This window comes from Equus asinus, chromosome 9 (assembly GCF_041296235.1).
Source record: "Equus asinus isolate D_3611 breed Donkey chromosome 9, EquAss-T2T_v2, whole genome shotgun sequence".
Taxonomy (NCBI): Eukaryota; Metazoa; Chordata; class Mammalia; order Perissodactyla; family Equidae; genus Equus; species Equus asinus.
This window is the reverse complement of record NC_091798.1, coordinates 69,249,719-69,274,050: the sequence shown is the minus strand read 5'-3', so window position 1 is coordinate 69,274,050 and position 24,332 is coordinate 69,249,719.

The window sequence follows — 24,332 nt, the reverse complement described above, 5'->3', positions numbered from 1 at the left end:
CTGACAGTTGTGACTGCCAGCATCAAGCAGTTGATGTTAAGACATGACTGCAAAGATATCTTGTGAAAATCCATGAGAGCATCTGCATCTGAAACATCTTCGCGCCATCAAGTAAACTTTACATAACCTCTGGGTCGTCAATAGCCTGAGAAGCCCTAGAGAAATCAAAGTACTAGGGATTAAGGTTGAGGATAGACTAGTTCTATACCAGAGCACACCTGAATTTCTGTTATATCATTCCTGTAATATTAGCTACTACTACTGAGCATACATCAAATGTCAGACACTGTGTTAAATGCTTTACATACATTACATTTCTTTTTGTTTTGCTGAGGAAGATTCATCCTGAGCTAACATCCGTGCCAACCTTCCTCTAATTTTTAGTGTATGGGCTGACAGCACAGCATGACCACTAACAGAGTGGTGCAGGTCCACCTGGAACCGAATTCAGGCCGCTGAAGCAGAGTGTGCTGAACTTAACCACTAAGCCACCAGCCTGGCCCACATACATTGCATTTTGTGGTCTTCACAACAGGTTCCTATGCAGGGAAATACAATACTCAATTTAAAAGTTGTGAAATTGACACCGACAGGTTAAGACATTTGCTCAGGGTCAAGCTTAGTAGGGAGGAGGGCTGGAATTTAAATGCAGATTTTTCTGATACCAGAGCCTCTGTGCCATCCTGCTTTCCTAGTGGCTTTGCAGTTTTTATTTTAATTCTCAGGACTCATAAGAACAGAGAAAATCTAGGCTTATAAGACTTTCTATATTGTTCAAGAATTCAAGATCCAGGTTTATTAAGGGGACTTGGACTAGATTAGTTATGATAAAATCTTTAATAATTCTTTGAACATCAAGGATGTTGGGCTTGTATTACACAGGATTATTTTTTAACTCTTTCACTGAACTTCTGCTTAACTTTGGATAAGCCTTTCGATGCTTCTATATCATATGTGTCAGGATTAGACTTTGGAAAAATCAATTACTTAAAAGAGGAATTTAGAAGAACATGGTGCAATCAAATATGTCTGACCACTGGTTTTAAAAATTGATGTGAAAAAAAAATTGGAATCAACATTATGTTTGCATAATACTATTTACCCATGAAAAGTATTTACTATATAAAACATGGGTACAGCCTATATCATGAACACATACAGCTAATTTTCACTATTATAGATGTCAACTGGCAGGTATTAAGAGACACATGACTGAGAAGCTCTGTTATAACACAGACACATAGACAGAATCACACCATGGCCCAGGGAAATTTCTTGTTTTCAATCCTGGAATACTCAGTTAAATAAAGTAGATATTTTTGAGAAGTTCATTTTATTCTGGAAGAGATTATTTACAAGGATATGATACTTCATCATTTGTTCATTGGTTGGTCCAAATGTTGTCTATTATACTACATCTTTATTCATTTATCAAATTATAGTAAATGAAATGTAAAAAAGAACATGCAGGTAGCAAACAAAAAGTGCTGTCACCTATTCACCCAAAAGAGTAAATGCTTCCCTTTTCAGACGTTAATTACATCCACGGTATGATGTTTATGGAGAAGGAAAAACATAGCTATAATAAATATTTGCCTGTTTCAAGACACTAAAAACATCAGGATTCTATATTCTGATATCCTCCATAATCAGTTAATGGAATGATGGCAGGAAACTACAAAGTAAAGGCAACAAAGGTTTTATTCAGAGGATGATTTGTCTAATGTTTTCATCTTGTGATGAATAATTAAGAGGGCATGTGCATACCACTAAGAGAGAAAAAAACCTGAGAAAAGATGTAAAATAGCATACAGCCTCTCTTTTCTTTACTCTCCTATACCATGTTATTTCCAATTATTTCTAAGTTCTGTGCCTTTTGCACACATTTCTTATCTGCTTTAAACTCTCCCTCCCCTCCAGTTAACTCTTTCATATCCTTACCTGAAGCATCATATCCTTGGGGAAGTGGTCCCTGCTGCCCCCAGGCCACAAGCTGTGTCTTACATGTTGTCATAGAGCTGTGATAATTTCCTTCGGAACCCTTATGGAGTCTATAACTGGATATTCATTGATGTGGTTGATTGTCTCTCTTACTAGTCTGAGACAATAAGGACCATGACTATTTATTTCTCTCCGTTTTGTTCCTATCTCTAGCACACTGACTGGCACATAGTTGTCAATCAATCATCCTTGACTGAATTAATAAATTAATGATTTAAAGTTTAAATTGGATGTCTATTTTAAAAGTCAAAGAAAAACTATCCAAATACTAGAGACAGGTTGTATACTCATAATTTTAAATATATTTTTTCTCTCTTCCTGGAGTATTATATTTATCTTTAAAGATTCTGATTAAATATCATCAATACTACTCCTTTGTGAAATACTTTTTCACTGTCCAAGAAATTTGAGTCACTCTTTCCCAAGATCTTATGTTTTTGCTCACCCCTGTTATGCTTCTGCCATCTACCTTGAGAAATAGTCACTGGTCTCGGAATGAGAGACATGTAGAAAAGACCTGAACCCAATCTATATCTTGAAGCTGAGCCACCCCAAGCAACACAAGAGCAAGGACAGTAACCACGTGCTTTTATAAAACCACTGACAGTTTAGGGTTGCTTATTAAACATTATTGCAGAAATAGCTGACTATTAGAGCTATGAACACTTTAACCAAATCGCATCACCAATAGGTCAAGGTAATCAGATTTGGTTTGTAGCGATACTAATAGATGTGAATAATTATTTGCCCATATTTCACAGTCATAGAAAATATTTTGCTGTATATGGATATGTTCTAAAGTCATTTTAAAATGGTGAGAACAAATATAAAAGCTGGAAACTTCTTGAACATTGGATGGCTTTCCTTTCTCTCTCAACGTAACTTCAAAAACTATTTACCCAATCCCTTCCCCTAAACCCAAGAGTCAAAAAGAAAGCACTATTTTTACAAGATTCCATAGTTTATTTTAGTAATAAGTTATAGACCATGACAGACATTCAGAATTATTAGTCACTTATTCAAGTCTATTTTATATCACATGTTATCCAAGGTTCTATATGATCTAAGTTTTACATAACAGACGGATTCTTCCTCTGACTAATCCAACTAACCCTTTCTCTGCATAAAAAGTAAATTGAATCTGAGACAAAAGGTGCCATATAAAATAGTTTCAATGGGGTGTAACTAGTAAAAAGATTCTAATGGCCATTGATAGCAAAAATGGTTTTGCTAAGTAAGATCTGGGTTCTTGGTGGGTTTTAAGTAGCCATAATATTATGAAAAAGCATAAGGCCACATTGATGTGGGTGAAATGACAGCGGAGGAATCTCCAAGAAGTGATCACATTACCGCACACTCTGGCTTAATTGGCATGGGGAGTGTTCTTCCACTTCTCTGGTCTTTGGGTTCCTAGCTGGGAGCCTGTAGCCATCAGCACTCACAAAAATATAGGTCGTGCTAAGGATCTTTCACCTCAGATATCTATGACTTGTTTATTCTGCTATAGTTTTTTATTCATTTATTCATTTCTCATAGGCTTGGCACATCAGCAGTTTGATTACTAGCCACTGTATTGTGCCATATATCTGTCACATTAATATTTCTTCTCAACAGTGGGCAGATGTGAAAAGGGATTAGGACTTCTTTCATCACAGTGTGTTTGAGGATGTGACGGTCTGATTCTCCTATTACTATCATCAACCTAAGATGGAGGAAAGATTGAATTGAAGTAAGGGTAGCCATATCCTTCCATAATCAAAGCTCAGTTGCTAGGAAAAGATCTTCAAAATCAAACCACTTTTGTTTTCAATTTTCTTGTTTATTATAGGAGGAAGTGGGATTATAAATTTTCCTTAAGCCAATTTTCAGCTCCACCATTCCCCAAAGCCAATCAAATTTTAGCTCAGATTTTTAAAATAGAGACTACATAGCTAAGGAATTTGGATTTTATTGCCTTCTTGTGTCAAATTCTTAGAGGTATCTAAATGATTAGGAGAGTCATCAGTGTAAACAATTTTATAGTAGTAACCAGATTTAAGAAAAATTGTGGTTGAAATGACCAGACTGACTATTAATTGGGTAATTACACACAGAAGTAATGACTGATTTATAGGGCTAAACTATATTTCAAAAAGTAACATAGTACATTCTTATGCTTCTGGAAATGGAGAGACATATACTTAAACCCAAGTAGGCACATATCTATTCAGTATGTGCTACATAAATTCAGTGCTAGACAGAATGATTGTCTTGGAATTTCTGAGATGATGTAAAGAAATTGTAATTGATGTGAACATTTTAGTGAAAAGTGGGTTATGCTCCTACAAAGGAATTAGTGACAGAATCATTTTACCAGTTCAGCTCATACCCCTATAATGATTGCAGGAATAGTTAGCCTTAAATCCCTACAATGATTACAAGACTGTCCAGTAGTGAATAGTAGGTAGAATGGGTGAGCTGTTAAAACATTTTCCTCCCTGTTTTGTTTACATCTTACAGACTATGAAAATTTTAAATTTATTCTCAGCATCATTGCATAACATGATGAAATTAGCATGCTTTCTTTGAGAAAACTTGAGCTTTATGCACTCATTACAAGACTTCATCTCTCTGAGGACACATAGTGGACGTGATAGAGTACAACCATATGCCTCTTACTATGGAAAAACTAAAATGCTCCTGTGATATTGTGCTTCATAAGAAATATATATATTTGGTCTTTGTCCCCTTTTCTGGTACAGAGCTCCTAAAACCCTTGGAATTTCCTAAGTGATAAGAGCCACAAAGATGTCTTTTGTTATGTTAATTAGATGACCTAGAAAGCACCTAAGGATGAGGGCTGGTTGCCCTGTGATAGAGTATTGGAACTTTCAGTCCCACCCTCCTGACCTCTGGTGAGGGGAAAGGGGCTGGAGGTGCAATCAATTGCCAATGGCCAATGATTTAATCAGTTATGCCTTTGTAATGAGGCCTCCATAAAAACCAAAAAGGACAGCGTTTGGAGAGCTTCCAGGTTGGCATACATGTGGAGATTGGGGGAGAGTGGTATGCCTGGAGAGGGCATGGAAGCTCCTTGCCCCTTCTCACATACCTTGCCCTGTGCATCTCTTCTATATCCTTTTATAATAAACCAGTGATCTAGTAAGTATGTTTCTCTGAGTTCTATGAGCAGCACCAGGAAATTAATCAAACCCAAGGAAAGTGTCATGAGAACCTCCAACCTTTAGACAGCCAGTCAGAATCACAGGTGGCAACCTAGACTTGCCACTGGCATTTGAAGAGGAGGGGAAAGGGACAGTTTTGTAGGACTGAACACTCAACCTGTGGAATCTGATGCTATCTCCAGGTAGATAGGAGGACACCTAGTTGGTGTTTGGAGAACTGCTTCTTGGTGTGGAGAAACCTCCCTGCCTGCCCCAACATCAGAATTTGGTGGGCAGAACGCAAAGAGTCCCCTTACTCATAAAATACCCACTTTCTTCTTGCTGCCAATAGACTACTGTGTCTAAAAGTTGCTTGTAGTTCTTTTTCAATATTTAAGCGTCCTCTCTCTGGTGACGATGAATATGATCCCATATTAAAACTGAGCAAATTTTGAGTCAATTTTGTTTCTGCTCCAGGACTTTGATTTTTACAAATAACATGAAATCCAAATTTAAAGTGCTGAGAACGATTGGTCAAAGGATTTTTGACTACCCCTTAATTTTCTCTCCATTCCTGTGCTCTGCCATGTTTAAATATCACCCACACTCTTTTCATCCCTCTACTGAAGGCAGGATTACTTCCAGCTCTCTCTCTCTCTCCCTCACACTTCTCCTTAGTCTGTTAGAAAATTCTGTTGGCTACTTCTTCAAAATATAACCCATATGATTATTCTTCCTTACTGCTTTTTTCCTGATGCTCTCTCACTGGGACTATGGTAATATCCTCGTAACTAGTTTCCTGCTCTCCCTCTTCTCCTCCACTGTTTAACAGCCACACGGAAACCAGATCATGAACTGTAACGTAAGATAGCTCATGCCTTTTTGTTCAAGACCTTATAGTGGCTCACATTTTTCTCAGATTAAGTGCCAGAGTCCTTCTAATGGCCCATAGAGCCCCCACGATCTGCTCAGAACTCTTGAAAGCAGGCAGTTTTGTCTGTTCCATTCACTGACGTATCCTTAGTGCCTTAAACAGAATGTGCCCAAGGTAAGTGCTAAGGGAATATTGATGTATGAATAATGTCTGAGTAGGTACTGAATCCCTGATTTGTCTTGGATCACCAGGACAAGTGGCTGACATAGAGACTTCCAGTGGGGGGAGTTGTTCAGACTTCCTTTATTACTTCACTTAGAGTGCAAATGATGGGCCTATGGGGATAGACAGTCTGAGCATTCTTGCATCATTGAAGTTGGTGTTAATAGTGATGACTAATTCCTATTTTGTTAGCTCCTTTGGGACACTGAGGCCCAGGTATCTCAGTTTTCTAATAGAAGCCTGATAGAGCAGGTAAACACAGTTTCTGGACAAAGAGAAACTTTTTATAGGAATTTGGAAACTTGAAGTATTCTATATTTGCAATATATATTGCAATTGGGAGGGAAACATGGTATTTGATATAATTTGCATAATAGTCACCGGTGATTAAATAATGTCCCCTCCCTTTTTTTTTTTTTTCAAGGAAAAGGACTAAATAATCGACACAAGGTGTCTTCAGGGTCATAAAAGTCTATTTGATGTAGCCATCACATAACACATCCAAAATTTCTCTGCTTCATTTTTCTTCACCTGAAATCTATAAACTGGCCTATTATGAATAATAATATTTCCATGTTTGAACTCTATTCATTATCAAGAACTCTAAAAATGGCACAGGTAACGACTTAAATGATAAGATTTTTATGTTTTAAAAGCTTTCAAGAAATTACTGAAAACATCAATCTGGTAATATGCTTAAATTAAAGCACACTTTCAAAGACTTGGCCAACCAACTTCTTTTTTCATAAATCAACTAAAAGATTAGTTCTAGAGTAAATTGTCCTATAGAAAGGCTTAAGTTCATTAGAATCAAATACTTTGTTCAATCTATCCAAACATCTTCAAAAGTGAATTCACTGATCAAATTTACCCTTGCTCTTTTTATAATTTTGATTTTCTTATGGCAAGTGTTATCCCTTGATACCAAGCTGAGGAAATAGAATATATGGTAAATAGAGTGTAACATTTAGGAAACAAATTAATGATATTTTAAATACCTCAGCAAGATACTATCTCTAAATTACTCTTACGGAGTGACTAGACAGTGGGGAAATTAAAAAAAAATGAAATTATATGAGAGTCAATTTTACAATGTAAAATTATCTAGAGTGGGAAAATATTTTCCTTAAGAGCAAAAATAAATACACCCTTTGCCTAAATAAAGAACATCCTTTGACTGAACTTATTTTTGCCAATATTTAAGTTGAGTAGTTGAGTTTTAAATTGCATCACACATATCATCTTTTGCATCATAATGGTTATACTCTAGTATATATTAGTTCTCAGCTTAAAACCTCAAATGACGTGCAGACTACATGAGTTACCGTTATGCTTTCTCATAACACTGTATACAGTACAATAAAAAGGGTGCTGTGCCTTCATGCTTTAATATTTTCTAGGAATGGATTCCTATGTTCTTCCTTCTCACTCTGTTTCACTTGTGCTTTTCTACTTTGTCTGTAAGAGCATAGTCTCTCAGATTTTAAGTGAGCTCCTCGGTGAATTTAAGAGAGAATGCGTCACAAGCTCTCTTCCTTGGAAGTATTTGCAGAGTTATGATCTAAATTATTGGGAGTATATGGTGAAAATCTAACTCTAGTAAATCTAGTCTCATCCTTCGTAAATCTAGTCTCATCCTTCGTATTCATAATGGAGCAAAATCGGAGACATATAAGCCGACAATAGTGTGAAAATATAAATACTTAAAATGAAAGAATCATACACAAAGAACCTCTTTGAATGTTTTTTAGAACATAATTTTCTTCTCTTTCCACAAAGTCAATTTTCTAGTGCCATTTTCACAGCAAAAATTGCCTTTACCAAAACACGAACACTTTATATTTGCGTAGAATTTCATCTCTTAAATTTAAATGTTTCTTTTAACTGCTTGATTGTTCTACCCATTTTCACAGTGTATTTAAGTATATGGATTACTTATTTATAAAGCCTAGATGCTATTTTTATAATCTATGAATATGTGAAACATCTAAACTTATTATTTTTTTATTTGACATGTTAGTTTTAAGCAAACACACACACACAATTCCTTTACATTTTATTAAGTTCTTCCTTTTTTTTTTTGTGAGGAAGATTGGCCCTGAGCTAACATCTGTTGCCAATCTTCCTCTTTTTGCTTGTGGAAGATTGTTGCTGAGCTAACATCCATGCCAATCTTCCTCCATTTTATGTGGGATGCAGCCACAGCATGACCTGACGAGCGGCGCTAGGTCTGTGCCCAGGATCCGAACCCGAAAACCCAGATCTCCTGATTGGAGTGCATGAACTTAACCACTATGCCACTGGGTCAGCCCCCAGTTCTTCCATTTTTGACTAAGTTTTTCTAATGTATTTTCAATGTTTCTATGACTGTTAGTAACGACAAATGCAATGTCATGGGCAGATCACTTTTAGATGCATCTTGGCATAATTTGTTCAACTGCATCCATATGTTTTTTCATTTCACTATTTTAAAAAATATTTCCCCATCTCAACTATGTGCTAAAAAAATGTGCCAGATGCTGTGTTTACAGTCATAAACAAGACAGCTCAGGTTTCTGCCCTCACAGATTGGCTTCTAATTTGTATGAAAGATGTAGAATAAACAATTACATACATGAAGAATAATAAGTGTTATGATGGAAAAAGTATACAATGTTATCAGAAAACATGAGTAACTCATCTAGACTACAGGACATTTGAAGTTTTAGGCTGAGACCTAAAATACTCTAGAGTATGACTGTTATGAGTTAATAGATGACGTTTATTTTATTCACTTAGCCTGTCCCAGCACCCAGTATACCACATATCTGACAGATAGTAGGCAGTCAAAAAACATGGAGTAAATTACAAATGAGTAAAAGAGTTTGGCGGACGAAGAGGTTTGGCAGTGAGATAGGTGCAAGGTTAGGGAGAGAAGAGCAAATATGAAGGATTGAATATGAAAGAATATAGACAAAACTTTCACTGGTACCAGGTGAAGAATGAAGAGGTGAAGTTGGAGAAGTAGATGATGAGAACCCAGATTCTCAAGGGTTTGTGAGACAATTAGAGCACATTGAACACATTGAAATGATCTAAAGATTCACGTCATTACATCATCAAATTGTATTTCAGCAAAATCACTGGCTGCTCAGGGAGGATAGCTTGCAGGGGCCAAATATGGTAGAAGAGATGATTTAAAACACTGTAAAGGTCATCTAGCTGAGATCGAATGGTACCTCAGTCTAGTAAATAAGCAGGAATTTTTTAGAAATATGGGCATATTCCTGAAATACTTAGTTTATAGATATGATTGACTTTAGTTATTGATTAGATGTGATAAATGTGAGAAAAGGTGGCATCAAGGAGGATTCCTAGCTGCTTAGAGAACTAAGATAACAGTGGTAGTTTGGGGAAAAACAGACCCACACATGAAGAATCTGAGACACCTGTGTGGTATCCATGTGAAGGCATCCAGTTGACAAATGGAAGTAAGTGGTACGAAGGTGATATCAGTTTCCTCCTCCATAAAGTGAAAACATATGTCTCCAAGATATGAAGGGTAGAGTTTATCTAGGGATTTGCAACATCTAATTTGTAGGGAAGTAATTGGCTGTTTTAGTTGAGAAGTCATTTCTGAGGATTTTGCTCTCAAAGAGGTTGGGAAGTTTAAGCTGTTGGTACAATAATGGCTGAAAATTTGGATCATGGAATCAAAAATAGATAGCCAAGGAAGTGAAGGCAAGGGGAAATGGAGAAATGAACCGAAATCCACCTGAGTCGAAAATAGCATTTAGGAGTAATTGAACCAATGATTTGGAGGAAGCATTGCTATTATTCTAGGTTAATTAAGAAACAGAGTGTAGGTTTAAAGTTTTTTTTAGAAATTAAGAGTAACGTATGACCCTGTGAAGGTAGCCACGGAGAACTGTACTGGTGCCATGCATGTGACTCAATTTCTTAGAAGTAAACAGGGTGTAAGATAAGTCTTGCTACATTGTTTATCTTTTCTTTCTAAACAGCAAAATAAAGGAGTGGATTAATCAACATTTTGGGCTAACACTGTTCAAAAGTTAAAGTAGGTGAGAAATGACAGATGTCCAACATCTCTTCTTGGACTCATATGACATCTAGGCCAGTTTGAGAGCAAGTGGAGGACTATTTTAATGTAGAAATTGTTCTTTTAGAACAAATACAATTCCTGCATGTTCTATGATGCGCAATAATTATAAATATTTCCACATTTGGCTTAATCCTGAACCAAAAAGAAAAAAAGATTATGGGGCTTTCTTGGCTTGATCAACCACAGACTTATTTTTATTTAGACAATAAGACATTCTACTATATTGTCTATCCAAGAAAAAAAGCAATTGACAAAGGTATTTTGTGATCTACAGATATAAAATGTATCATTGAAATATGAGGGAACCAAAAATACCTATTCTGTGATAAAATTAAATGGGGGCTATTTCACTTCCTATCCAATTTTGCTTTTGACAAATAGGCAGAATCAGTTTAAATAGACACCATTGTCATCTCTATCTGTTTGGTTCTAGACAGATCCCTTGCTGAGATGAATGATTTCTATCTCCTTTAGAAAGATAGGAGTTATAGGACAAATGTTTACATTCAGTAACTTCAGGTGGTTGAATATTATGTAGAAATTTACTTAATTTTCTTCAAAATAAGCAAAAGTTCAGGAATGTAAATGCCTATTTTGCTAGGGAGATAATTGACTATTTTGTTGAGAAACCAATTCCAAGGATTTAGTTACTGTGAGAATGAAGATTCTGAAACAAAGGAGATATGGAAAAAACCTGCTTAGCATTGTCAAAACACGATGAATTATACAAATGCACAGTATATTGGGGAAACAAGGAGTGATTTTTTGGCAACGTCCATGGGGATCTGAGCATACTATGCTAAATTATTCCTCATTATCACTTTCAGTATAGCACATGAGCCTTTCAAATTTTATATGGCATAGACCAAAATAAATGAAGACAGGGAGAGGCCAATATATGATACTTCTAGATAAACTTAGGCAAGAAGAAATCTATTTTATTCCATTTTGAAATATATATAAACATTTATACACACATATATATACACATATATATTTACCTGTCTTTGAAACACCGCGTGTTCTCGTAGTCGTAAAGAAAAGGTTGAATTAGCAGTCCAAGCATTGTCTTTACACTATTATGTCTAAAAAATGTGTCTTCAAGCTTCAGATCATCCCTTCTGTAAGACAATAGTCCTCATTGTTAACCTGACACGTGATTTAACAATATTATATACATGCCATTTTCTCCTTTTACTTTTGACTAAATAGAATCATGATGGCAAAACTGTACAACCCAATATGATAACCCCTAACAAGATTTGGCTTTTTAAATTTAGATTAATTAAAATCAGCCATAATTAAAAATTCAGTTCCTCGGGGCCAGCCTGGTGGTGTAGTGATTATGTTCGCACGCTCTCTCGGCGGCCCAGGGATTGTGGGTTTGGATCCTGGGTGCAGACCTATGCACGGCTTGTCAAGCCATGATGTGGCAAGCGTCCCACATATAAAGTAGAGGAAGATGGTCACGAATGTTAGCTCAGGGCCACTCTCCCTCAGCAAAAAGAGGAGGATTGGCGGTGAATGTTAGCTCAGGGCTAATCTTCCTCAAAAAAAAAAAAAAAAAAATCAGTTCCTCAGTCACACTAGCCAAATTTCAAATGCTCCGTGGCCACATCTGGCTAAAAGCCCTATTTTAGAACATCTTCATCAGTCTGGAAAGTTATGGACAATGTTGTCATAGAAAGAATTAAACTGAAAACACTCCTGTATTAAGCGATATGATCACTCCTAAGCAAATAGATTATTGTATTTTTATGCTGTTTTCCGATAAGGAGGCAACATGAATTAAGAGAAGTTACATTGGTGGTTGGAAATTCAGAATAAATTTTCACAAGGACAAAAACAAAGGTTACAGATGTACATTAGATTCTCAGTCGAATCCACTAAGTCTGTCTAAGTCTAACAGTCACTGAACCATATTAACATCAATAGGAGGACTCTCCTCCTTACAGGCTTTTTGGCAGAAGTTTATAAGGAGCACTGAGACTGTATAGCCTCACTGGCAAATCTCTAAATTTAAAGCTATTTATTCAAGGAAGCAGTAAATAATCCAATATATAATTCAGTCTAATTAGATTTATGGATTTATTTACTAAGCTTAAGTATAACTACTAGAAATGAAATTCCCCCAAGGCTCAATGATTACGGTAGATCATATTTCCAAAGATAGGCACCAATATCCACTGTCTCTGCTTTTTTGTACTGTGACCTTTGCTCTCCCTATCAAAGGTGGATTCTGTTTTCCCCACCCTTGAAATTGAGCTGTCTAGGTTGGCCAACCTTCCAGATTTGCCCAGGAATGCCCTGGTTTTATCACTGAAAGTCCTAGGCCCCAGGAACACCTTGGCCCCAGGCAAAGAGGAATGGTTGATGAGCCTAGCTATTCCCATGACTCCTTTTGACCAATAGAATGCAGCGTAAGCAAGTATCTGGAACTTCTGAGGCTGAGTTGTAAGAGATCTATGACTTCTGCCTTCACTGCTTGGAACACTCTTTCTTAGACCCAGTCACCATGCTGTGAGGAAAATAAAGAAGCCGTATTAGGAGGCTCACATGGAGAAGAACAAAGGCTGCAGACCAACAGCTTCAGTTCTCCCAACCAGCAGCAAGTCTAAACTGACAGCCTTGTAAATGAGGCCATTTGGGAAATTTCAGCCATTACTGTGCCCCAGATGACACCACATTTAGTAAAAAGAACAGCTTGGTCCACCCACAGAATTGTGAGAGATAATTAATGGTGGTGGTTGTTTTAAATCTTCAAATTTTGGGATGATTTATTATGTAGCAATGGATAAATGAAACAATGAGTGACAAAAGGTCAGCGAGTACTCAGAAGTAAGTGTCTAAACATTGAATACTGTTGGTGGTAGGAACAGCACCGGGCTTGCAATCACTGTGCTGATTTTAGCCCCCCATCCCCATTTGCTTGCTGAGGGATTTTGAACAAATCACTTAACTCTTATCTCCTCATCAATAGACTGGAGGTACAATACCTTACACGATTTGGGGAATTGTCAAATAAGATGATGCATATGAAAAAACTTTAAAGCGCAAAATACTACACAAATACAAGACAATGTTGCTATGTCAATTCTAAGTGAACAAATCAGTTATCCTGTTATTAAACTTTAACTATAACAATAGGCTTGTTTAGAATGTGAATCTTATTAAAGAGGGGCAGTTTAGATAGAGGTGAAAATTGCAATTTGTTTCCATAATAGCTTATTAGTAACATCTTTTGACTTCTATCCCAATAGGGAAGAAAAGCAACAAATCCTATTTTTAGCTTAGCCAAGTACACTGAAGTACTTTGTACAATATCAAGAAATATCCTTTCATGTTCACTGAGAATTCATAAAATTATTTTAGACCTCATGAGACTCCTCCACATTACATTTCACTGTGGATCTTTCGTTTTGCTATTTTAAAGTTTCAAAGTTTACTTAGCTCTTACCATTAAATTCTCATTAGTTTTCTGTTTTTTGTTCATCTTCTCTGTGATATGAGTAATGTAAAGAGGATAACTCAGATAAAGTAACCCATAGCTTCTCGCTCCTGTGATACAGAAAAAAAGTGATTCCCTTGGCAGAAGGGTCTTTGAGAGAATAGCAGAAAAGGGAGTGCTGTGTGTTAAAGAGACTTAATGAACATGAGATCTGAAATCAGTTGTTTTTTCTTCCTTTGGTCATGAAAACTTTTTCTTATGGTTCTATCTGGTTAATATGCAGAAATACTGAATCATAAAAAATTTAATTAAAAATTCAATAAGCCTTTGGGAAAAGATTAACCTTCTAACTTTAGGTCTTCCTATAGAAATGATAAAAACAGATCACAAGAAAGCCATAATATTTTGCATGTCAGAGTGCATTTCACAGCATGAAGAAATAACGCTGAATTTTTACCAGACAAAACTATTTTTTATCTTTTTTATGGTTAGTGTAATGCTGGAACGTTTTTCAACTTGTTGTAGAAGATCCATTAAATTATACTGCTGAAATTGATGGAGAAAAATTACACACGTGGGGTCTTTAACAGGTTTTGTGTCTAACAGCTTTGACACTATCCCACTGATTTTTGTCCCTATCCTGATGGGTAGCCTTGAGAGTGTCTGTTGTGTGGAGTCTAATGCCGCAGCAATTAAATTCCCACAGGAAGCAGCAGCTTTAGAAGATGTGATTAGATTGCAGACACTGATGCTTGTTTGGATTTTGAGAATGCATCATCGATCAGGGCTACTGATTTCAGCAACTGCTCCAGCTGAGGGAAGGTGTGGGCTCAGCTTCTGGCCTTATATTTAACTTCGGGGGAAATGAAGTCTTCCCCTGCCTGTCAAGCCTTTACTCTGATATGTGGCAATGCCTTTAGCAGATAATCCCCCAAATGTCAAATAACCTTTATTTCCCAGAGGTCATGTTGATCTTTTTCTTCTCATTCTGACCTCAGAACAGACCTATTCATTTTACATCTGACATCAGACCAGGAAAAAACAGAGTAAGTTTTAGCTTTTTTCCAGGGTGTTGCTTTTCTTGTTGTTGTTACTATGCCTCCCCCAATGGAATGTGTTTCGTGTGTGTTATTATCAATAGTTAGTCATGTCAAAGAAATTCTAAGTACTTGATTTAAGTTCACTGATTTTTAGAAACAAAGGAAAACATCATCGATATTAGGTAGTCTCCAAACGAGACTAAATAACTGGCAAGCTTGTAGTTAACAGGCAAGACTTTCTGCAGCCACCATTTTGAAGCAGACTCCTCTCTCCCATAATTACCAGCACCCTAAATCCCATAAAATATTCTTCAATGGCACTGCACATCTGAAAATGAAGTTGAGTCCACTCATAATATTGAATGCATGATGTTTTTATTCACACAAAACTGTCCCCTAATATAAGTGCCTCTATGAATTAGTCACCATATATTGAGATATAATTCGCAGAGTAACATATACAATGACTATGCATACAATTTGAATTGTGGAACCAAGTGATCATCTGACCAATCATATAAGTAAAGTTAATCGGTACTATTGAAAATCTCCTAGCTTTCTTCTAAAAGACTCTCAAAAGTATTCTTTTACTTCAACTGCCAAACTATCTATCCTAAGGTTGATGTGTGTCTCAATATTATTTCAACCTTATTTTGGAAACAGAAACACAAAAAAATTAAAAACTCCTTTTTTTGTTCATTCCATAATAAAGAACGTTGGAGAAAAGTACCAGTTTGATAAGCTAGCTCTTCCTAAAATATTTATATTGCATTGAAATATATATTCTTCCTTACATGAAAATTGCCTCTCAAAAAACAGAAAGGGCAATGTACTTGAAAAATGAGGATAATACAGTGATCAAGTGTGTATGTTCTTGACCCATACAGATATGGCTCCAATAGCTGGCTCCACTATCAAGTTCTGTGATTTTAGGAAATATACATAATCTTGTTAATCCTCAATTGCCTCAACTGCAAATGGATATTATAATACCTCACAGGGTTGTTGTGAGGATATAATTACATAATGCACATAAATCATATAACTTGAATGAATGGTACATAGTAGGAGGCTAGTAAATATTAGTGACTGCTAAACTAGTTGTTGGAGTATAGTTTATAAGAAATCATATCTTTAAATATTATTGCTTCATTATAAAAACTAGTCCTTGGTCAGCCATTCATAACTGTTTTCTTGGCTGCCAACTATGAGTTGGCAATACACTGGGTGCTTAGATTACAAATTAAATTAAGACAAATTAGGAACAAAGGATTTGGAGTGGGACAAAGAAGAATGATACACACACACAGATATATACACACAGAGCAATGGAGAGCTTCGCTAGGTATTGTGACAACATCAAAGAAAGACACCAAAAGTGACATGGACCCCTAGCCCTTCCTAGATAAGTGATGACAAGGTATGTCACAGAGGATGAGTAGTTATGGATGAAGGAGACAGAGTTGAAAGTATGTTCAAGACAGAGATGCTGTTGGGGTGCAGCTGTTAAGTTCACATATTCTGCTTCAGCAGCCTGGGGTTCGCCAGTTTGGATCCCAGGTGCAGACCTACTCACTGCTTGGCAAGCCATTCTGTGGCAGGTGTCCCACATATAAAGTAGAGGAAGATGGGCACAGATGTTAGCTCAAGGCCAGTCTTCCTCAGCAAAAACAGAGGAGGATTGGCGGCAGATGTTAGCTCAGGGCTAATCTTCCTCAAAAAAGATTAAAAAAAAAAAGACAGAGATGCTGTTAGCATGATCACATGCACAGAGGTGAGATATAGCATAGTGTGGGTCTGTAACTAAAAGCAGGAGACGAAGAGTGCAATGGATTAGAACTGGAGAGGCAGGCAAGGGCCAGCCACTGAGGACCTTGAATGTTCTGTTAAGATGCTCTGATAACATTTTATGGTTGATGGGTAGCTGGTAAGTAGCAGAAAGATGTAGTCAAACTTTGCATTTTAAATAGGTCATTCTAGCAACAATGGAATGGATGCATTTAAAAGGGCCTCTGAGACCAATTTAGTCTGGGTTCTTAATCATTGTAGTAGAACATGATTTAGGTCAAGAACTTGAGTCAAATAAAGAGGTTAAATTGATATGTCAGGCCCAGTTTTGAAGGGAGCTGATGCAGATACTCCCTTCTCTCGCAGCACACACACCATGACTGCTCCACCTACCTCACATGCTCTTACTACTTCACCACAAACCACCTCCATAATTAACTGGTTTCAAAGATGCTGCTGCAAGAAAATTGTCTTTTTTTAAAACAATTTCTCCGACTCTCTTGAAGTGCACTGATATTGCTATATTTAAACCTGAAACATCTGGGCAGGAGGACTGTGCTGCAGTTAGAGAGAACTGCTCTGCTTTCAGAGTGGGGAGGGTTTCCTCTGTATGGTCTCTGTTACAGAAATGGAATCCTTTGCAGCTACAGCTGACTTCAGGGAGGAGATATGAAGAGTAAAAGAAGATGAGAATGTTTCACTTCTGCTGGTCGATAAATAAGGTTTAGAAGATAAAAGGCACATTTCTATAGAACAGGCAACACCCAGAGCCAATCAGTGGAATGTTAACTATGTGGAAACATCTGCTAAAATTCCAGCTAATGCTGACAAGGTATTTTTTTTTTTTAATGTGGGAAAGTCAAGCCAGAAAGAAGGGAGACATCTTTTTTTTGGAGGTGGGGGCAGTTGTTGTGAAATAGAATTTATTGTGGCTCCGATGATGTGCATGTGAGATGTGCCTGGCCAGGCTGGCCGGGCTCGCGTGGTTTACACAATAAATATGTCCGAGGGGCCTGCTCTCCATGGCCTGAAGCACCCACACCAGCGGTTCCTTCCAGCTTCCAGGTTCCAGCTTCATGGGGCCCATTGCCACCTTCTTCTCACCGCATTTGGCCTCCATTTCCCGCCAACACTCCTTGCTCTTCTTCCCGGTCCACCACCTGGCGCTCAAGTCTCCGGGCCTTCCCAGATAGTATTGTCCACCCATCTACTGTCAGCTGATATTCTGAGAATATTGCTTACTATCATGTCACACATGCGCACAAACATAAAGAAGCATGAAATTTGTAAACAATGAAAGTCCCAACTAGAGAAGAAAGGGGCTAAGGATTCTGTGTAATAAGAGAAAAAAAAGAAAAGAATGAAAGAATTAGGATGAGGTGAGTTGATAATGGAAATCTTTAAGGTTGGCCTGATACTGAAAATGAGACTCATTCATCAAAAACACATAGAAAAGTCATTTTAGCATGTGGTCAAGAAGCTTTCATAGGTATAATATCAAATTTTGATCAATGCTGAACATTTATTTTTTCAACCACTCAGTATAGTTTCCAGTGGTATTTGTCATACGTAACAATGAACAGAATGTTTTGAAATGAGACAGAGCTTAACGACCTCAGGATTAATGATCTCAGGATTCTATGAGACCTTTACCTCCTGGATTTAAGAGAAAAGTCAAGGCATAAAATACATGTATAAAATTATATACACAATCCTGAAATAGTGACAAAGTGAACTGTGTGATATTCTGGAATATTTTGTCTGTTATTAAAAGGATATTCAATAATACTATAGGCATCACTTGTGGTGATGATTTGATTATGCCAAACTGAGTAATTTTTTCAAGAGTGTCATTCATCCAATAAACAATAGTTAAAAAGATGCTACAATATCACATACATACAGACACACTCATATACACACATAGCGTTTATATAAACATCTTTATATACATATATACACATTACATATGTACACACATACATATATATGTGTATTCAATATATATATTTATTCATACTCAAATGTTCATTTTATATATATGTACATCCTCATATGCATATACATATTCAAGGATATTGGCAGTTTTTTCAAATAGCAAGTATTTTCAAATGAGGGTATTCTGTAAAAAACAACATTTTCAAAGAAATGTTTGGGGACTTTCTAATAGAATGAAAAGGAAACAATGGCACATTCAAACAGCTGGTCTGTATCTCATGAAATGGGAGCACTGATATTATTCAGATACAGTAGTAGATACGGCTCCCTCAAGTTTAGGTGAAGCAATAGAAGGCAGTGAAGAATTTATTAACAAATAAAACTATTAAATCGTATGCGTCTGCAAACCTAGGATGATTTCTTTATGTTGACTACTCTAGTAAATTTTGCAAAAAGCAAAATTAATTTTTCTTTCTGGGCATGTGGAGACAAGTCATTCAAATAAATGATTTGAAACCAAAAAAACAATGACTGATGGCGATCCTACCTCTTATCTTATTGTGACTTTTTCTGTATTGTTTTCTTTTTATTTTACTGACATTTTAGGTGATATTAATTTCCGTTTAAATGTAATAATATTTTAAAAATATAGGTCATGGTATGCATCAAAGATGAAAGAAAGAGAGAAAGAAAGAAAGGAGGGAGGAAGGAGAAGCAAGAAAGGAGAGACAGAAATTGAAAAGAAAAGAAAAAAGGAAGAGATTTAAAAAAATATGAAAATGACATTTTCCAATAAATGACATTTAATTGCAATGCACATGTTTTCATGTAAGTACTGTATCACAGAAAAAAATACTGTAAGCTTAAGTACAATCTCAAGATTGTCAGGAGAACTGATTAATTTTGCTCTCATTCCCATTTTCTCAACAATCTTTGTCTTCAGAGTGGATAAATGCAGTGTCACTCTGAGTTCGCTTGGCAATCTTAAAATTGTCACAAGAATGGATTGGGTGCCGTTTTCTCTTCTTGTTACAATCTTTGTCATGAGCTCTCACAGACCTTTTAATGCTTGATATGCTCTCATTCTCATTACATATTCTCATTCCCATAACAAAGATTATAATGAAAGAAGAAAATGTCATAAAATTAATCCATTCTCATAACAGTCTGTAACGAGGGCAGAAAATTGAGCAAAATTAATCCGTTCTCATAACAATCTGAAGATTGTAATGAGAACAGAAAATGGCATGAAATTTATCCTTCTTGTGACAATCTTTAAATTGTACCAGGGCAGGAATGGGATACAAGATTAACAAGCCCTCGGGACAAAGGCTCTAACTAGAACTGAAAATCATACGAAATTAATTTGGGGGTGTGTATGTGTGCGTGTGTGTTTGACAAAGGCCTGAAAGCCTGAAATTATAATGCCTGGTTCCATTGGGATGTCACATTAAAATCAGTAACTATGTTAACGTGCCTTAAAATACTGGAGTCTGACACCTTTGGTAAGATGGTAAATTAAAACAAATATGGATGTTCACTCTTCAAGTAGATCCCGAGGGCAAAACTGTTTCAGAAAGTAGGATAGTAAAGAAAGTGGAATTTGTTACTGAGTTGATGAATTCATGAATAACCCATTTGTTATCCAATAACTTTAATTTTAAAATCTTCTTTAAAAATGAAAATGCAGTACATTTAGTCTAATGCAGAGCAATAGTTGTGTGACCATGAATCTCAATACATTTGTATGCACAATTAACCCATGTATTTGTGTGTGTGTAAACTACAGCTTACCATATTGTGGCTCATTTCCATTAGCAAACATAGGTCAAATCTCAAGGTTTTTGGTTTACACTAAATTTTTTTTATAGTTTTCCCAGTGTATAATTTCTTCACTTTAAACACAATGAATTGAATTTATGATTGCCTTTCAAAATGTTTTAATTTCGAATATCCTCAATTTCTAAAAGGGAACTAAGGCCAGGCAACACTTGCGCAGAGTTGCAAAGCTATTCAAGCAGAACATGAACAGCTTTTTATTTGCCCTTATAATTGAAGTATAAACAATGCAATGAATTAATGTGCTAATTATTCTTACTTATAAGGGCACACATATTTGTTCATAGAATGAATTTTAAAAATACTTGTTTAGCACTTATGTTAAAACATCCACCATAAGTGGATTTATGGATGTATGCACACTTTATAGCAATTATAAACTTTTTTCCATAACTACAGGGCTTATTACAAACAAATAATAATTTCAACTGCTTAAACAATAGCCTATCATTTTAAAGATATATATTAGGAGCTAATAATAAATGGCAATAATATTAAATACCTTAAAAAATTGTATTTTTATACATCAGAATGAAAAGCCACATTTATATTGTTGTTTTCCCTCTTTTAAGACTCTGTACCTCCAGTGACATTTCAGAAAATTGCAAGTATGTCAGTGAAATTACAATAGATTATTGGGATGCAAACCTATTTTGTGGTATTTTCCTGATACTTTAAAAGGAAATATCTATTTGAAAAACCTCAGTGTTATATATAATTATATTGCTAGTTGAGAATGCATTATTGAACATCAACTGTCTTAAACATAAAAGATTTCAATAAATTGGAGGTATTGTTAGCATGTTTAAAAAATAGTCATATTTTAAGTTATAACTATTAGGTTTTTCATATCTGGAGACTAGGTTTGAATGATTTGCTAAACTGTAGCTTCTACTGTTTCTTTTGACAAAAGCGACATACAACTGTAACTACAATTAAGAGTGGTTTTTGATAAAAATAAAATCAGAGTCTAGGTCAAAATAAGTAAATCTGGACATGGTCATGGCTCCATATTTCGAGAAACACGCAAGGCCTGGAATTAAATTGCCACCCATTTTTCTACATCCAGAGGGAAGATAAATATAGTGATTCATACCACTTATGAAACCTTCAGAAAGTAAACCTTTTGCTTCATGGAAAAATGAGAAATTTGGGAGGTTGCACTTTTCATCATCAACAAAAGCTATTTTTGCAGACCAAAGAAGAAATGAAAAACTTTTCATTTATTTGGCCGTTCCTGGAAAGGTTGTAAAAGGTCCTATCGTGAAAGACGAAAAGGAAGAGCTGTTCATAGAAAGCTTTTAAAGAACAAACATCATAAGCACAGATTCATATGGTAGGTGGAATATTGTAGGAAGGTACAGGGGGCAAAAGCACCAGGATATGGTCCCGGAAAGAGGAGCCTCTTCTCTGTACTTTTTCCATTGTTCCCACCTTTTATATACTTAGCTATAGGTATGTTCCAATTTAATGTACTATTCTGCGTGGAAATCCAAGTTTTCAAAAAAAAAAATAAATCAGTGGAAGTTCTCTTAAAAATTAGTTTTACTAAATAGTACACTATGGGACAGCTTTACAAAGTATAGTCGTATAATTCCGGTATGATATGTGCCATTATCAAAGTGTTTTCATTTTGGAGGTAGGGTCCTCCAAATTGTACTGGTATAGTGCTCCAAAGTCTGAATTTTATTGATAGAATTACCAAACAACAATACATCTTATTAGAAAGTCAAAATAAGCAAAACAGAAGATTTTTCCTAATATTATAGCACAATTATTAAAACTTTTGTGTGTGAAATATACGGAGAGTTTTGTGTTTTTACCAGTCATATGAAAATTCCTTTGCAGTGAGAGAAACACCTAGGGACTGTGGTGATCAGAGCGGCAGATGAAAGGGAGCTTTGGAGAGGAAAAAGGGACCTGATAGTACAGGACGGAGTGGAAGGCAGGGCACTGTGCCAGGAAAGGGTGGACAGAGAATACAAAACCTCCCAATGTCAGGGATGTTAAAGAAGGATTTGTAGACTTGATCAAATTGTTTTGTCTGTATATAGGATAAAAATATTTTCGATTATGTCATTTACAAAATATTAAACAATTTATATATTTCTCACTAATCCACTTGCATAAGTAGAATTTTGTTTTGGAGTTTGAAGGACAGAATAAAGTGATATTGATGGGACTAATTTATACATAAGGAATGGAAAAGAGTTAATATTCAAAGGAAAAATAAAGTAGTATTCAGTATGCAGCTAGTGGATAGAAATTTTGCTAAAATAGAGACAATTAAACTTGGAATGTAGCTGTATTTCTTTATTAAGGATTATCCCTCCAAACTTGTCAGTTTTGGAGTACAGGTATGATACAAGATAATGAATAGATTGTTTACTAGGTGGTGTTGGGAAATTTCCCTCCAGTTTTTGAAGGACCTCTTACCATTGAAGTTGCTCCAGCTTCTACATTTCCTAGGCATAAGAAACCATTGCTCCATCCTAAGAAGACCCTGACAGATGAGTCCATGCATTCCGACCAGCAATGGAAGAGGTCATTGTCTCCAGCCTTAGATATTCCTTGTACATCACTGGTGTTAATTCTATGCTGTGGAAGCTATGTTCCCCAAGAAACACAGTCTCTGTTCTCTGTTCTAGAACTATGAATGAGTTTGTCCATCTGCTTCTCATTTTACTTTTGATGGTGATTTTCTGTCTGTAATTGTCTTCATGTATAACAGTGATGTTTCTCAGGCACCTGATCTACTAAGGGTTGGGCTCTAAGCTGAAAAACTGTCTTCTGATTCCTACGTTATTTCGGCATTGCTCTATGTTTTCCACACCATTTTGCCTACCATTTCAGATTACTTGATGATAGTGGCAGAGGTTTCTGTTGAGTTCCTTTAGTTCATGCTGTTCTGTAACAGATTTTTAAAAATTTTTCCTATTTATCAACCATCTTCCTTGAATTATATTTAGGTTTTATGCTCCTCTGTGAATTTTCAAACTGGGATATATAAACTTTATTATTTATATATTAAATCCCTACACTAAAATTAAATACTGAATATGAATCAAAACCAATTGAAAAGATGTAGTTGTACATTCCCCCCCCAATAAAACCCAGCCAGTAAAACGACGGCTGTGTATTTCTTTAGCAATACTGAAATCATAAGGTGTTCTGCTCTGCGTCTTAAATCGTGTAGGTAATTTCACCAGGATTTCACTGAGGATGTGCATTGCACTGATACTTCCTTTTAATAAGAATGAGACAGGTGGCACACTGAGTCCAGCAACGTGAATGGAGAGAAAGTGCTTTGTTTAGACATAGCAGAAAAATACCACTGTATATGTAGGCATTTATTTAGCCTTTATTTCAGGCATTTTAGCAATTGTAGCCTGTCACTTCTGACAGCTGTTTCTTACAACCAAAGGTTGTCTTGAAAAGTAGTCCTGAGTCCTAATAGTTCTGAGACTTCGTATAATGCTTTATAAGAGATAAGAAAATAAGCATGGGGACCAAAACTGAAGATAGGGAGGAGAAAGGCTCAGTAGGACAGAGGTGGGTCACACTTTAAAAGAAAAAAGATCAAGAGGGATCACTTTTATTTCAGTCTCCAGATGTTTTCAGTTTCTACCATAAAGCCAAAGGTGTTTTCTTTGTCTCTTTTTTTTCTTATTCGTAGAATATAAATTGATTTTTGTGGTGGGTAGTTTTAAAGTAATTGGACTAAATAACATTTTTAAGGATATTTCTACTAATAGTCAATAAAATTTCTTTTTCTTGCAGAACTATGTTGAATATTATGATAAAATCTTTATCTAGAAGTTTATTTTAAAATCTGTTAATTGACAAATTAATTATTAAAACAAATGTGATGTATATAAAGGAAATATGCAAATAATAATATAATATGTTCTTTTATTTACTTTTTAAAATACTTTTG